We start from the raw sequence: 14,250 nt of genomic DNA, 5'->3' as shown, positions 1-14,250 counted from the left end.
CTTGTTGTTTACCACAAACACCTGGGTGTTGCCTAATATATTCAGCATTACATGTACCCATCATAAAGTGTCAAACACCTGGAGTTGTTTAGCATACACCCCTCATAACGTACACTTCATCATAAGCTGGTGACAGTAGGTTGATAAGTATCACTCCTACCATAACATGCATAATGCGGAATACAATAAATGCTTCAAATTCTGCTATAAAAGTGCCCGGCTGACTCTTTATTGACTCTGAAAAGAGGTGGATAGATCCACCTAAAATGCAATGAAAGAAATCGCTTTAGGATTCGGACACCAATCAGCTCTATCGAAATTTATTTGGTACAGTTTTTAATCGAATTCCCCAACTACAATCCCTTTGGTCGACTTTTTTCTATCAAATTTGTTCATGCTTCCCTGCGGTGCATTGGTCGAAGGGGGGGCTAGTTTCCATCAAATTCGATGCATGAGCGATATGCAAACACGCATAAAAGTTATTAAGCTGCCGATGACTGCCCACCGGCGATGTTGTTGCACCCAAAAAAGGCCACCGCGCCCGAAACTAATGCCAATTTATGGTGGGGGAGGCTTGGGTTGGTTATGGTCATGGGCACGGTGGATTTCCCAGGCCATCACACCTGGCGGCTTACCCCCTAGCCCACTTACCCACTTACCCACTTGCCATTATGCATAATTTGGATGTGTGTGTGGCCATTGCGTAAGCGACATTGCGTGTGGAACGAAGAGCCGCTTTCAAATTATGTCTAAATTGTTGACCGGTCTGGCGAACATGGAACTTGTGTGTGGGAGTGGGTGTGGAAGTGGCAGTTGGAGTGGGAAATGGCCAGTGTCTGTAATCGCCGCCAATTTGTTGACAGATTTGCATGCTTTGCCGGGTGAACAAAGATGACGCCCGTCACCTTGAACAAATGCCGCAAATATCCGGCAATGTGAAGACCAAATGCTGTCTTTATGCTTCCAGGAGCAGTAATCCATTCCCCCAAACCCAATCCCTAGCGTTCTACTCCTTGCGCATGTGCAGCTTTTCGATGTTCTAAAAAGGACTAAAAAGAGCAACCAAAATGGAGAGTGGTTTGTTTTCGTACATGTGCTCACGTTGCGGCTTTTGCTTTGGCGGCCACTTGACCTGCACTTGGAATTGAATGCACTTTGTACGCCTCCCGCCCAAAAAAGGATGCAGGACCCACACTTTAGGAGATTAACATGCAGCGCCCACAACCATAATAAATAAAGACTGCAGCCCAGCAGCCAGCCGTTTGAAAATCTGAATGATTAAATGTAAAGTCAGCAGGATAAATACAGGAAATCATCTTGAAGGATTCGTATAATGCTGAAGCTGTGATGTACATCAAAAGCAGATTCCTAGAAATTGTTGCCAAGAGCAAAAGGAATATATAAAATGTATTTAATATTAAAGAAATATTGATTTATATATTAAATATTTAACATTTGATTTATTTAAAACAAAATTTAAATATACACCCAGAAAACAAAATTCCTTGATTTTTATTAAAAATGTCCTTGCTTAAGGAAAACATGAATTAATTTTTCAATTTACAAGCAAATGCTTTTTATAACAGCACTTACAAACAGATTTAAATCAATTTTTAACGTCATCATCCTTTATTAATTCCTTAAAAGCAATTTAAGTCAATTTAATACAAATTTGTAGGTACATGAATTAGTAAATTTTGTGGAAATTAAATAAACCTGTTAACGGAAGTTGTACAATTGTTATTCGAATGCATTATACTCAAGGTGAAAACCCAGTTGATTAAGATGGGCCAAATTGCTGACTGCGAACATAATTGGATAAGCTTATGATTAAATTATAACATTTCTGGGAAAACTTAAAGCTTTTGATAATTGTTTGTCCCCCGCAAAGCCACCCATCTTCCTGTCACGATTTCACTCCAAAATTTTGCAAAGATGCACAACAAATTTCAGCAAGAAATTCCGCGTGCAATATATATATAGTGGAATAGAGGAGCGGGGCTAAGACGATGACGTCCAACGTCGTTGCTCATTAAAAACTTTTACCCAGTTCGAACTTTTCGAGCCGGGAGATAAACAACAAGCTAGACAAGGCGGAGAGTGTAAATTATAAATGCACAAAGTAAACGAAAAGGGCACGAAACGTTTTTTTTTTTTATTTTTTCTGGAAACATGAAACTGGAGCAGCATCAGCAGCATAGCTCCAAACTCATTGAGCCAATAAGACTAGCAGATTTATTTGCAAAATAAACATTTATTTTAAATGCATCTTGCAATCGGCACATGCTCGCCAGCACATAAACTACTGTTAAAGGAGGAGGAGCAGGAGGAGCTGTGACTTTAAGCCGGCATAGATTGGCCGAATGCCCCGGCGGAAAACAAGTGCATTGCATATTTTAATCAAGGGAAAATTGTATTGAAAAATATTGTTAACAATAACGGGCTGCAGCGGCGGCATCGGTGTCGACTGCATTTTTAAATGACCCCGCCATGCAGGCCAACATGTGACAGCCGTGGCGGCGACAATTAAAACTTTTTACTAGCATTCAAATTTTTCAATATAAACCGTACCGAACGAACGTCCTCCGCGGCCATCGTGACCATCGTGGCCGTAACTGACCACCGCCAGGAATACAGCGGCAATACAACAGCGGCACGGCAAAACAAAAAGAGCCATAATAAAAAAATCAGCTGAAATAAAAGCCGAGGAAAGCAAAAACCGCGACATTTCCATGCTGTGTACAGGACGGGGCCAAGCCCTCGGAAAACGGAGTCATGGAGAACATGGTGGCATGTGAGGCCCCGCAGATCGTTGAAAGCGGCATTAAAAAATGGAAAAGCTGGGTCACGTCGGGAAGGCAAAGTCTATATACCCTGGCGGTAATTTACTTGTCACATACTCAATTTGTTAGTTTATCTATACAGTCTAATTTCTCAAAAGAGTTTTTGTTATTTTATCTTAATCAAATACTTAAGTGTTGCGATTCTAAATGGTCATATATATTCCCAACTTATATCTGAAATTTAGATTGTCATTGAAGCAAAAATTTAAAATAAGACTGTGTCAAGAGGCCTTATTAAAGAATTAGAGCTTTAAATGAGACTTTCAATTCTGAAAATGCTACAAAACATACAATATTTTTTATGGAAGTATTATTTAAAATATAATTTAATAGTATTTATATATTCACACCATATGAGTTTCTTAAATAAGAGTCTGTTACAAAATACAGATATTTATTTTGGTCTATGTGAATTAAAATAAGCTTCGTTATACTCAATTGCAACTGATTTAACTTTTTTGATTTTTTATATTTAACTTGATTTTCAATCGAAAATATCTCAAGAGTGACTAAGTAAATAACAATCTCACCGAGATGACATTTATTAAGTCAGAAACGTCTCCAGCACAAAACGTATATAAGCAAAACGTATATACAGCATCCCCAGAAAGGGTATAAAAGTACGTGCCAGTTCATGAGGAAAGTGCAGAAAGTCTGCCGCAGGGCATCAGCCAGTGCAATATTTGTCTATGAAAGGAAGCCGCGACAACTGCACAAGGGAGTTGCGGGAGTGGGTGGCTGGCGGTGCCAATAAAATTCCACATCGGATCCATTGCAGTTGCTTAATAAAGCTTTAAAAAAATGCCATAGAGCCCCAATGGACCATAGCTGAACAAGCGAAATATTTAATTGATGGATAGGGCAGAATGGTGTATTTTTTGTAAGGGCAAACAAAATATGCATATTTTTCAGCCAAGAAGTGAAAAGATCAGAGGGGGTACAGCTTTTTCTCATTGGTATGTATGTATGTTATACAATTTGTATTTTATGTATTTTTATACATAGGGGTACATTCAAGCAATTCTCCACATTCTTGTCACTTTTAATTTCCCCCTAAAATCGTTTTGCTTTGTCAACTGTCCATTTTATAACTGAGTGTAATTGACAATACAAATTTACGACATTTTTGGAAAAAAGGATTCCAGCCTAAATAAAAACCAAAAGTGTATCTGCGATATTATAAATAGTTTAATGAACGTTTTGCATTAACCCCCAAAGAAAATTGTATAATATTGTCCGTCTTTTGTTAAAGCAAAACAATTGTTTGAATTTTTAAAGATCAACTTCGTTTAAATCAAAACAGCACAGACCAGTGGCATCAAGAAAAAGTTGAAGCCAGGACATTCTGTCAGCAAACAAGCAGGGATACAATGTGTCACAAAGTTTTCCGCTAACTTCCAACTTCCGGCCGAACTCATCTAGGACTTGGCCGCATTAAAGTCTAGGGTTTTTTTTTGGGGCACAAGAAATTCCATGAATTATGTAGAATTTAATCCAAAGGCTTTGCAAAACGGATCGATGTTGGTCGTTGGGGCCTTGAAGATGCATTCTATTTTTTTGTTTTTGTGTTCCCACCAGCAAACAACGAAAGCACAAACAGCCCGAGCAGAAGCAGAAGCTACAACAAATTGTTGCAAAGTTTTCTAGCGCAAAGCCTAGGACACAGAAAAGCATAGAAAATGGCACAATAAACACTAAACGCATATAAAGGACATTCGAGTTCATTTGTTCGGCGCGTTTGCGGCGGCCCATGGTTAAAGGATGTAAAAAGGGCGTCAGGACGGCAGGACGGCAAGTGGGCGTGTCGCACTGGGTCGACTGGTGCATTGTAGTCGCCATTGTTGTTTTTGTTAAAAACAATGCCACGACGGCGGCACCGAAAAATGGCTGCAACAAACTTTTCGCAAACTATACAATTGCATAAAATCGTAAAAAATTTATAGGGAATACATGCGCTCTAGGGGGAGAAATGGACAACAACCACAGGAGCAGCAAACAACAATTGTTGCCATTGCAATGGAGAAGTTGAAAAACGAGAAAATCCAAGAGAAAAATAAAGGGTTTAACTACATAGGCGACTGTGTAATTGCGCTGAACACCCAAACACAACAACCGTCCAACAAAAGGCCTCAAAATAAATACATTTAAGTCAATAAAGGGGGTAAGTTTTAAAAACAAATTAAAGGACTACTCAAATTGATATTGCATTTCATAGCCAATGTGTTCGTTTGAATAACCAATTATTTTAAATGAGCTACACGATCTGATACAAACGGTCTAAGAGCTTTTCTATATTATCGAATCGTCGATAGTACATATATTACTGGGTCTACAGAGGCTTTGAATTTAAAATAAGTGCTGATTCTGAATGTATGAGCACTGATAAATAATATAATAGTACAAATAAATACATGTGTATATAAAAAAATTATAGTTTTCTGACAAAAATGTTTTTGAAACTTGCCTTCAAAATTGTTGTTTCTGGCCAAATTTGAATGGCTTTAAAAAAGCCGAAAGAGGTTTTTTCTCTCACGACTTTTACATTTATCATTCACGGAAGCTATTGGCTTTGGATCAGTCTGAGCTCCAGATCATTTATCATTCACATTCGTCCCATTCATAACTTTTTGCTGCTGCAATCCACCGTGTCGCTTTTCTGAGTCCCACAGAAGCCTAAACATTATTTGTGTTGTACTTGGCTCAGCAAAGAAAAACTGCAAATGAACTTGGACCGGGTGGAGAAATGGTGGTGGAGGTGGTGGGGTCTTGGTGGGAGGACCACAAAGTCCGGCTTAGCCACGGGTCTCTTTCTTTCTTACTTATATTCCCTTTGTTTGACTCCTTTTTTATTTTGGCTCTGCATGCAAACCGAAAATATAACGCCCGGCACGTTAAGCCAATATTTTGCGGCAGCTGAAAGTTATTCAAAGCTCTGCGGTGGTTCGGTTCTCGTTTCGTTTCGTTGAATTTTTTCACGCTTCTCGCGGCGAGTTAGCGAAATAAAAACAATTAACCCAAGCGAGTTGAGTCGGGACAACTAGAAGCGCCAGAATAACTATGACCACCCCACACCTTCACCAATTTAGCCCGCTGGCCACAAAAAAAAAAAAAAATGGAAAGGAGTTGGTCACCCACATTGACTAGCCACAGATTTTCGCGGTTTTTTGTTAACACTTTAGTGGACAGCAGGCTCTTTTTGTCCCGCTGGGTGGCTTGTAGCATTTTCCCCGATTTCTTTCTGGATGGTTTTTCATTTTCACTCACGTTCACATAAATTGTTTAAAGCGGACAGGGTGCCAACTACACAAACAGTGCAACCGACATATTTTTTTAAGAAAGTAATCTTTTACAAATATTAAAATTAGATTTTTATCCAAAAAATTACAATGGTCAAACATATTGGGTATTATTTTTGGTGAATTATTAGCACTAAACTGTTTACAATTTTACTACAGAATTCTTTTAATTTTAATGTAGTTGTCAACAGTATTTGGGATTAACAAGAACTAGATCATGCATTGAAGAGATTTTTAAATCTGAATGAGATCAGTCTTCGAAGCAAATGTGATATGTTAATATTTAGATTATAAAAATACTTTTTAATTGATCCATATTGTTTTTCGCCAGACTTTTGCCAAAGGTATGACCACAAGGAAGATCCTGTTAATAATAAAGAAAAAGCTCAACTTTGAACATAATGCTATCCGTACCGGTATCAAGTCTAATGGGCTTACACGGCATACGTAATTTTAATTGAGACCACTTGTGTGCAAAATGAGCTCGAAATGCTCTATACATCAAGTGGAAGGAGTTGAATGGGGGCGTGGCACTGGATTGGCGGTTGGCTGCTGCTGCCGTCTGCGCTCCGTGAGCTAAATGAATAAACTTTTTCCGCTGAACACTCTTTGGGCGGTAAATAGTGTTAAAGTTCACACATTTGATTTGTTTTTTTCCTTCCGTTTTCGTTTTTCGTTTTTTTTTTTATTTTATATATGTATATTTTTTCGGCGCTTTTGCCACGAACCGCAGAGACCCGCCTCCTTTATTTCACAGTCACTTGACTGTTTTTTAGCATTCACAAATTTTTTGACAACATTTGTTCCTCGCAAAATAGTTTTTCCATTATGGCGATATACAGACACACGCAAACACACTCACATACACAAACACACACATACACACACACACGATGCCGTCTATAAAGTAGCCGAAACAACAAAAGTGTAAATTAGCTTTTGGCTGTTGTTGACGTTGTTGGGTTTTGGGCTCTCTCTGGCTGTGGAATACGATGGCTTCTGGCTTCTGTTCGAGGGAAAACTTTGTCATTCGGTTTTAATAAAAACACTTGCACAATCACACTCGCCCCTGCAACTCGCTCAAATGCACTTACACCCGCACTCACACCCGCACTCACACTCACACTCACATTCGCATTTGCTCATGTGGCACTTCATTTGCGCCGTTGCAAGTGGGAAAAGTTCGGTTCAAGGGTTTTCGGGGTTATTTTTCGGCTTTATTTAGATTGCAAGGCTGTGCGATGATGATGGTGATGGGGAGGCTGCTCCCCTCTTTGGCAGGACCTGATCCTGACACGCCATCGCCTATACGGCATCCTTCGCACAGCCGCAAAGTTTATTTAGAAATTAAAAACGTTTCGAGCCCCAATGGATGGTCCCTAAAATTACATTTACTGGCAAATAAATTACTTGCTAAATATCTATACATATTATATACGTTGAGGCTATTAGCATAAGGTGGTTAGAAAGACTTCATCGATACAGTTTGGCAGGAATCCTTGTCTAATGTGATTCTGCCTACCACAATTTACATTTTGGATAAATTAAATATACATTTTTGTTTTAGTTTAATAAATTTAATAGTTTAATAACAAAACACAAACATTTGTTTTGCAAAATTTCTAAGGAAATCAAAAACACCAAAAATTATTCATACGCCACGTTGGCGTATCGTAACAATAACCAGTTAAAAATTAAAACCAAAAAAAGTTGTCTAATTGTGAAGATGGCGAAACTTCAAGCATGTTGTCTTAAATGATGGCTAACCAAATTAATCTAACCCCACAAACTCATCGAACTTAAACAGATATTGAAGTTAAATAATTAAGATTGTTCAAGATACAAAACGAAGACCTGCTGAGAACTGTCACCCGAGCTTAACAATGTCCAAATTGATTGAATTGTTGCCGCAATGGGGAGACTTTTGTTTTGTACTAAATGTGTGCGTTGTGTCTAGCCTACTGCTGTTTGTATTTACAAAATGCAATCAAGATCGGATCGATGGCCATCGGGTTGGGTATTGGACAAAATGCAGCTGCGAAATTGAAAATGTCGCGCCTCTTGGGTTTTCCCCAACGATTTTACGAACTGCTCTGCTGCAAAATAAAATTCCACGATTTGTTGGTGCGTAAATCTGCAACCAAAGCAGCAACGCTTAAAGCAACAAAAGCGGCGAGGCAACAACAATATGACTCTGGCCAAAAGCAGCTGTTCGTGTGCTGGCTCAAAGGATTTGTGCGGGATTTTGGCATAACGACAAAAACGAAGCGTCGCGTTTAACAAAAAACAAAAAAAGTGAGACAAGAAAAAGAAATAAGAAATAACAAGAGTGGAACTTTTTGGAAATTAAATTTAACCCGTAGATGCTGTATGCAGCTCACTGGAGTGGCTGGCTAAGCGAATTTACCCCCCTTCCCCCCGTCCAAGTGCCGCCTACTCTTCGCTCCACTTAACCCCTTACCCTCGCATGCCGAAATTTTGACAGAATTTCAAATTGAAAGTGACAAACATTTCGGGCTTGGGGAGGCGCCAAATCGGTTATCAGCATTATTTCCAATACAAAAGAAAAGAGAAAACGAATTTTATGCAATTGGTTCCTGAACAAAATAAATAACTGTTTTTATTATACAATTAAATGTCAGAATAGCAGCCACAAAATCAGGATTTGCTGGGATCTCTAACAATGGGTTATTATTTTGAAGATAGCGAAATATAACTTTATAAATATTTAAGAACAAATATTTATTTATATAAATATTTAAGAACAAAAATTAAGAACCATAATAAATTAAAGGATTTTTAAAGATTTCTTAAAAATAGATTTCTTAAAGTTTTTGTAATGGATTGCCTTCTAAATCTTATGGGGATAATCATAGAAAAATAAATAAAGTAATCCTTCGTAAAGAAAATATATGCTTCATATTTTCTATTCAATCCACTGAACAATATGATCTTTTGATAATATTTTGAAACAAAAATATTTGTAGCAACACGTAAACTTTAAATTAAGTTGTAAAATTTCGACTTGCCTTTGAAAACAAGATATATATCCACAATTTAGTTTATTACTAATCTCACACACCTGGCGAAGGACTCTAAATTTATTCCCTGCTCCTGTTCACTACCCGTCTGTCACCTTTCCGCCCAGTTTTGTGTCTGGCCCATTTCGATTTGGGCTCTGATGCGATCCCAGTGATAGATGTACACAATTTCGCCCATTTGCATACGTAGTCAATCCGAAGCGAAACGCATTTGGGAGTGGTAGTGGGAGTGGGAGTCTGCCGAAGATAAGTTGAAACCAGCAAAATGATTTTCATTTCAATTATTTATTGATTGATTTGCAATTTGTAACCGACCAAAAAGCTGCACACCTGCACATATGTACATTGTACATATCAATCGGCTTTCCAAGGATTGATGGCAATGGCAATGGCAATGGGGGGAGGTGGATGGTCTGCTCCTATTTTCTGTGAGGGCGTGGCTGAAAAATTCACTTACATAAGTGCGTGTGTGTGGCGATTTGTGCAGCTGTGTTTGCCGGAGCTGCGCATATTTAATTGAAAATGTTACCGCATTTATGAAATTGTCAATATGCAATACAAACACACACCCTTCGCCACACGCGCACAAATATGCAGGTGTTGACGACATACATTTGACATATTTACATACAATTAGTTTGTGAAATTTTTGCGCAAAAACGAAAATGTAAATTCCCACACACACACACACACAGCACAACAACCGCAACGAACAGCAACAAAAAAAAAGCTGGAACACAAAAAAGAAATCAACAAACAAATTGAAATGGTAAAAGCGGCAGCAATGGAACAACTTTTATGGTTTGCGCCCCGCAAATGTTCACCAACAACAATGAGAAGGAAAACAAATTTTCGGAAAAATGCATAAATAATATATATATTAGCATAGATTGGTAGCCATTCAATTAGCGTGTGTAATAATAATTGAAACGTTCAGCCCAAAAATAAACTGGAATTGTGTGCGCTGTTTGACGCAAAATTCGGAAGCGTTTTAATGAGGGTTACAGTTCACAATGTGACGGCTAAAAGCTTTTTTAACCTTTTTTGTTGTAAATGGGTTTATAGTTAGTGAGTTCAAATCATTTTAAATATATAGAATTTTTGAATGGTTTACCCAAATAAAATATTCAGGATGTTAAAACATTTTGAATAATTTATGCAACTATTTAAGAGACTGAAGTTACTAATAAGTCGGACAGGTAAATAATCAACCTATAACAACACATACGTTAAAACCAAGAGATTGCAAATGTATGCAGCTAACAAATAAACACAATAAAGAACCAGTTTTCATAATGTTTATGAAAATGGTTAATGCATATACCAAAACAAAAACGTATCTTATAGCTCCCACAGAAACTATAATTAAAAAAAATTGAGCTGAAAATCATCATAGCTTCAATGTTTTTAAACATATACGCAAAAAAAAAATCAAAGATTGGATGCTTTAAAAAATAAATAATTTTTGTAATAACTGCAAGGGTATATAAACTTCGGGATGCCAACGTTTGCTTTCTTTCTTGTTAGAAAGTCTCTCTAAAAAGTGAAAAACATGAGCTATTGGGTACTTTAAGCTTCAATCTGTTCGTTTTACTTAATCTTCATTTTGTTGAATTTCTATTTACTTATGTGCCTGCACCAGGGGAATCCTCACAACAGGAATTGGTTTAAGATTTCAACCGCTGAGCTTGAAGCACGTAAGGACGATGCCAGTGCACTTGGGCACTTGAAAGTTTTCTTGGCTAATTTCTTCAGGCTCGTGACCACGGTGCTCGGATGGATTGCTTAATTGGCTCGACTCCTCACTGTCTCAAGCCAGCGAGGAACCACCACAACAAATCGCAAAGCTGCTCTGTTGCCCCTTTTCCATTGGCCTTATTAAATTTACAATTGCATGGATTATGTCAGAACTCTGGCTGCGTTAAGCAGCTCAGCTGAGGCTCAATGTAGTCACTCCACTTCGATTTTTGCTGTCAGCCTCTTCGACTGCGGAACGCCCATCCTCCCTCGCAGATCCTTCGCTTCGATGGATGGCATGAAGAGCTATCCTAAAGAGCTTTAAATGCCAATCAGGACTTTGCTGTGATTGTCTGTGGGTGTTTGCCGGTACAGCGGGATGGGATGGAGGCGAAAGTGGCAGAACATCTACAATCTCGACCTCGGCCAGTTGATAATTAATAAATTTCTTGCTACAGTCTTAACCCCAGCAAGTTTTAGCTGTGTATACTAACTTATGTGTCTGTGTGTCCTGGGTATGTGGATCTTGGCTTATGGGTTTTATTTTGCTTTATCTAAGGGTATATTAATTCTCTCAATTGGAAGCCTAAATATAAATATTTAAAAAGCTTTAATAACAAAAAATGGGTATTAAATAATTTTCAAAGTCATTTATACATATTTTAACCATTTTTCAAACTTTTTTAACGGACTGAATTTAAAATTTCAAAGATTTTAATTTTTGTTTTATTTTATCAATACTTTAATTCTATTTTCGGCCTTATGACACATTCAAAATCCAAAAGCATATTCTTCGAAAATCAATAAAAACTTAAGGAAATAATAAATAGTTTCTGGGACAAAGAGTCAAGGGTAATCGGATTTGTTTCTCTTCATACTTTCACTTCGTAAAGGCAATTGAACCGATTTGGAAATTTGTCAACTTTTTGCGGTCCAACATATTTCAACATTTGTAGTTACTCTAGGTAAATTTGTTTCACCATTTTACACCATGTGTATAAATATTTAGCTTGCTGAGTATATCTTATCTCGGTCAAAAATGTCTTCAATATCTTGACACAGCATGGCTGTCTTTCATTTTTATACGTACATGTCTCTTTTGAGGTTGTCGCATAACACACAATATTCCGGCGCTTGTCATTTGTCTCACGTTTCTTAATTAGCTGCAGGATAATGGGCTTCGTGCACATGTAGCAGGTAAACAAAAAGAAAATTTGAAGCCAGTGAGCACGAATCGCTGCGACGCGTCACCTCGAATATGCAGTGGAAAATGTTTTCCCAATTAATCGCAAAGTAATTGAAATATTTCATTAAGATCTGAGCGCAGCGGTGAAAGACAAAACTTTCTTCAAAAATACTGAATAACACTCAAAGAAAAGGGGGGAAATTCGAGACGGGATTATAAATCAATTTGGGGAAGCCGCGTCCTAGATTAAGCAGAAAGTAACGGAAACAAAACATAATCGAAAAAAGAAAAGCAAGAGGAAAAAGTTTACCCAAAAATTCAACTTAAGCGTATTTTCATTCCCCTTTTCCCTCCCCTTCAATAACCACTCCCCATATACATATAGCACAATAAATATATTCTTATGTGTACATAAGTCTGTCGACTTAGGCGTTGCTGATTTGTTTTGCTTGCCATTAGGTTCTTCTCCTCTACTGGCTATTGAATTTCATTGTCCTGTTCCCGGAGCCGTAATAAATTTAATATGGGTCATTTGTATGACATTGTATCTGCCATCCCGCTTGCTCCCAAATCTTTCATTTCTCTTGTTTCCCTTTCTCCCCCTCAACCACCTACCTTTCTCCCTTTGCTTTCTTCTTTTTTTTTTTTGTTCATTTCCCATCGTCTATCACACTGTACATATATGTTTTTGCGGTGAGCATCGTAGGTCGATTGAAAGTTTTGTTTGCAAGTGCTGATTGCCAACTACAAGAAATGAAAGACAATAAATCATTTGGCAAAAGGTCGAACCCAAATGTATTATTTAAATAAAGACATATTTTAGACAAAGCTAAGTCACTAATAAATTCTAAGAAAATTTTCTGGTAACAATCAATAGGTTAAGGGTACTTTCTTAATATTCAGAAATGAAACAAATGGCCACAATGTTTATCCCATTGATTTGATACTTGGTTGGTGTATTGAAATAGCAATAAAATTAATGGTATTACATTTTTATTTGTGCTATAAAGCAACAAAGATTTTCTGCTTTGGGAGCTGCATATTCTGCTTATGTTTTTATTAGTTTTTATAGTATGTATTTTTTTGAACAAAAGTTATACCTTAAGCACACCTTACATTTATTGTATATACCTAATAAAGCAACTTCAAGATTGTCATTAGGTAACTTTAGAGCCTCCCCTCGCCTCGAATTTCGGCCGTGTCCTGTTTTGCCTGCGCTTCATCTTTTGTTTTTCCCTTCGCTGTCGTCGGCGTTGCTGCTAATTCTGTTTTTGCTTGGGTTATTTGGCCGAAGCGCAAAAAAGGAGCGGTGGGAAAAACCAAGAGAAGGCCCAACAAAAGGCGCAACAAAGCGTGAGCTGGCAGTGGGGGGGCGTGGCAAGGCGGGGGGTGGAGGGGCCATGTCGACCCCTCGGAAACCGCCCCGCCACCAAGTCCCTTTCACTCTTGTCTTTCTGCCAATGACATGTTGCAAATTAAAAAAGGGTATATGCCTGAGCAATCTTGGTTGCGGTTGCCCTCTGTCGGCACACAGAAGAGTTTCGGGGTCAAGCTATGGCATTGCCCAAAGTCCAAAAGAGACCAGAGGCCGGTAACAGCATTTTAATGATGCCCGTTTTTTGCCTTTCACCCTGCTTTCGTGGTTTTTCACCGCACCGAATACCCTCCAAATAAAATAACGAAAAACCAAAAACGAAAAACGGAAAACCCAACAGCGGCTACAACAATCGACATATACATAATTTGATGACAAACAATTTGGGCGCATGTTGCGGTGTCTCATCTATTTAAAGTTATTGCCGGCAAACTCTTGAACTTTTCCTTTGCAGGACCAGCAAGCTATGCTGTGAGTTTTGAAGAGATGAAAAGGCACGAGAAATATGCCAGCGAAAACATCAACAGCAGCTCAAACTTCTTAGTTAGCTTTCCTTGCTCTTTTCCTTGAGAATTTCCCCCTGCAGTAAATATATAGAGTAGAGAGTGACTAAAGACCGGCAGGAAGTTAAGTGGAATTTAATAAATGCTCCCTTTTTAACTTTACCTAACATTACTTTGAAGTTATTCCTCGGTTTCTGTGCCAACATCAAGAGCAAAGCAGCCCCAAAAACGTTAAAACGGCAAATCTGTCAACAACTTTGGGGCTAAGA

This window comes from Drosophila elegans, unplaced genomic scaffold (assembly GCF_018152505.1).
Source record: "Drosophila elegans isolate 14027-0461.03 unplaced genomic scaffold, ASM1815250v1 contig_814, whole genome shotgun sequence".
Lineage (NCBI taxonomy): Eukaryota > Metazoa > Arthropoda > Insecta > Diptera > Drosophilidae > Drosophila > Drosophila elegans.
Note: the sequence above shows the minus strand (reverse complement) of the source record.